General features: G+C 34.9%; 1 long non-coding RNA gene across 1 annotated transcript; it reads left to right on the top strand.

The window, feature by feature from the left end:
* Positions 1–1,204: 1,204 nt before the first annotated feature.
* On the top strand, positions 1,205–2,783 carry LOC140894667 (uncharacterized). The gene is made up of 4 exons (XR_012153894.1): positions 1,205–1,325; positions 1,870–1,933; positions 2,006–2,043; positions 2,610–2,783. It is a non-coding gene; the product is annotated as an uncharacterized lncRNA (long non-coding RNA).
* Positions 2,784–3,658: the final 875 nt, after the last annotated feature.

Genomic DNA, 3,658 nt, shown 5'->3' with positions numbered 1-3,658 from the left:
AAAAAATACTATTTTTAAAAAAAATTAAACCAACTAATCATGTATAAGTAACCAAAAATAAAATTTTTAAATTTCAGATATAGGAAATACATTTTTATGGGAAATAATAAATACTTACATTTTTTAAAAAATAAATTTTTAAAAAATAAATTAGATGAACCAATCGAACCGGGTTTGACCAGATAAACGATTTTTAAGATTATTTCATACCAGATTGCGACTTGTTTGTGATCGAATCGGGAAATCCGATAGGATTTTAAAAAAATTGGAACGGATTAGTCCAAATTTAAAATTCTTTTGTTGTGTTGTATGGTAGGGGCAAATGAAAGCATGTACATTTTTTGAAACCAAACTAACGGATGAAGGATATACAATATAGGAACACAAACATATGAGGGACATAACTTAAAAAAAACTAAAAATTATAGGGACATAATAATATATTATTTCGAGAATAAGAATATAATTTGGACATTCTCACACTCACGTGCATAACACGTGCAAGTTTCGTTTGAAATTCACGGAAGAATTAACTATAGAGACATTTTCTGGAATCAAACTAACGAACGAAAAATATAAAAGAGAACACAAACGTTTGAGGGATATAAGTGAAAAAACAAAAACAAACAAACTAAAAACAACAAGGTCATAGACTTATAATAACGTATGATTCCACGATGCTGATGTTCAGATTCATTTGCCAGTCACAAGTTAACTTGGGCCACAAGTATTGCTATTGGGCCTCCCAGTAATGGTAACATTGATTTTGCTTTTTTGAAACTCACTATTAATGAATTTATGTAAGACCCGAAAATATTAAGTTATTAATTACGGAATTAGAGATTTAAATTCCGAATTTGAAAAATATTAATTGAAGGAATTATGGAAATTGGAGATTTAATTTCGAGCTGAAAAAGATTTAATTTTAGAATTTACGGATAGTGAGATTTAAATTTCGGGATTCTTAAATTAAAAGATTAAAATATTTGAATTAGATGTTTATGGGATTTAAGATTTAAATTCCATGTTTTCAGAATTAAATGAATGAATTGGAAGTCGGAAGCTTGTCGAGGGACTAAATCGCAAATATGCCAAAGTTTAGGGACCAAAGTGCAATTTCCCTTTGCAAGTGGGAAATAACACGTGTAAGGCTATATACATGTGTAAATGTAATGAATTGGATCAGATTCTCATCAGCTAAGATCGATAACTTCAGATTCCTATTCCATTTTTCATCTTCAAAAATTGATATTTCAAGATCCGACCGTCCAATTTCAAAACCGAGCATAATTTTGGAATCCTTGCAAGACGAGCTATCCATTGATGTAAGTATCTCTATGATCCAGTAGGTTTCAAAATTATGATGTTATGATGTTGGAGAAAATCAGAATTTGAATATGAAATGGTGTTCTTAATGTTATAAGTGTTACGATATCGAAACCGGAACGACGAACGGACATCGTATGCAATTGTTATGATTTTTAGAATATATTTCGAACCCTTGCACCTTCTGATATGTTGGTTTAAGCTGATATGAGATGTGTATGTGTTGTTTATGATTGAGATTTTGGATAGAAATGAAGTTCGGGTTCCGAATTTGTACCGTTATGCCGTCAGTTTACGTTTGATTAATTCTGGAAATATATACTGCTGATTTCGAGAATTAAGTGATGAAATAATATTGATATGAGTTATATATCAATGTTTAGATGATGTTTGAGTTGTTAGAATTATCGGTTTCGAACCGTTGCGTCGCCGGTTTGAATTCCAATCAAATTAGCAAGCCTTGAGTTGTTGAGCATTGGTTTGAGTTGAATAGTGTTCTTGGTAAGTTAGAATGCTATATCGAATGATTGATATGTATTTCAGAGTTGAAGCAAAGGATATTGAGTTCGAGTTCACACCGATTCGAATCAATTGAAGATGGGTCAAGGTTTGAGTTTCTAGCTTTGAGATTGCAACCATTCTATCTAGTGAATTGATACAAGATTGGTGTGTATTGTAGCTTGAAGATTGGAGCTACTTAACTGTCAAGAGTGGAAGGTATGATTCGACGATGACCAAAGCAGGGAATGCGCATCGAGATGTGTTTGATCTCTCGATCCCTTAAATCACACAATAGTTTCTATTTTGTGTGTTTATGTGTTTTACTATGCCTTATGTGAGTTATATTCTTTGATTGCCTTACTTGAGTTCTTGAGTGATGGCATGTTTGTTAGGCTATGTAGGAGGTGATTGTGTATTGTGTCATCTCGTTGAGCCTAAACGTTCTTATATTTTGCCTTGGTATCGTTGATGAGTATGCAGCATCGATATCGTGTATTAATGATGAGATTCGAGCATTGATGCTTAAAACCGAGTTTATAACATCAATGACGAGTTCTAGCATTGATGGTGTGTGATGTGTTCTAGCATATAAACCGGGGTCGCTTTAAGCCTTATGCCTTCCTAACCGTTTAATTTACTCTGCATTTTATAAGGTGTTATTTATGATTTGAAATGCATGTTATGGCTATATGAGTATGTATATGTTTCCATCTTTCATACTAAGTCTTTAGACTTATCGGTTTTTCGGCTGTTGCTTTGTTTTTGTGTGTGCATTGCAACAGGTGTTTCAGGGCCAAGTTATAGGAGGCCATGAGCATTGGGAAGAGTTTAGAAGTGGTGCTCCGGGTTGAGTTTAGCATTAGATTCAAACTTACTTTTAAACCATGTTGAGTTTGGATTGTATCCAACTTTTGTATTGTATAAATTTGCATAGTCTAGAGTTGTTTAGATTATGTGTTGTTAGATCATGATTTTGGATAAGTCTAGAGTTGAGACTTCACCATGTTGTATGAGCATGGATCATGTTTGCAATGTTAGATGGTGTTTGAGATTCAAAACAGGGGCAAAACCTTTATTTTTCAGCTGTTTAGGAGTGGTACCCGAGGCCCAGGCGCGCCCGCCCAGCCAGGAGGCGCGGCCGCGCCTAACCAAGGCACTTTGAGTGCCTTGGCCTGAGCCTTATGCGCGCCCGCGCCTAAGGAGGTGCGCCCGCGCGTCAGTCATTAAAAAAATAAAAAAAATTTGGATCTTTTTTGCGACGTGTTTTTGCGTCGCCAATTGTAAGGTTTTGCGTCGCCAAATGTCCGGTATTGCAGATTAACTATTTTTAGTTATTAATCGCCCTATAAGATTTGATTAGCACCTGGGGTCGCTACATTATTTGGTATCAGAGCTTAAGTTGTATTGAGTCGACATTAGAAGCAGAGTGGGGTAGATTGAGTCGCATGAGTTCCTTATGCATGAGTTTAATGCATTGTTTGATTATGTGAATTCGATGCGAGCATTCTTCTACCTTTGAGAAATTACGTGACTATATGCTAGCATGTGTTTATTTTTTTTTTTTTGATGTTGAATGTGCTGGCATCAAATTACATGCTTATGTGTTGTAAATTATATGCTTATGTGTTTATTGAGCATATTGATATTTGTGCTACACATGTAAATAGAAAATGATGTGTGAGGAAGACAAGGGTACGCTCATGAGTTTTATGAGTAGGGAATCGAGCAATACTCAGAAGACTGAGGAGTATGAGGTATGTCTTCTTGTCAGGCAAGCCAGGGTATGCTCATGGAGTTTATTGAGTTAAGAAATGCTGGAACTGAGATTATG

The sequence above is a fragment of the Henckelia pumila genome, chromosome 4 (genome assembly GCF_033568475.1).
Source record: "Henckelia pumila isolate YLH828 chromosome 4, ASM3356847v2, whole genome shotgun sequence".
Classification (NCBI taxonomy): Eukaryota; Viridiplantae; Streptophyta; class Magnoliopsida; order Lamiales; family Gesneriaceae; genus Henckelia; species Henckelia pumila.
The sequence above is the reverse complement of the archived record's forward strand: the minus strand, read 5'-3'. Positions and strand labels throughout refer to the sequence as shown.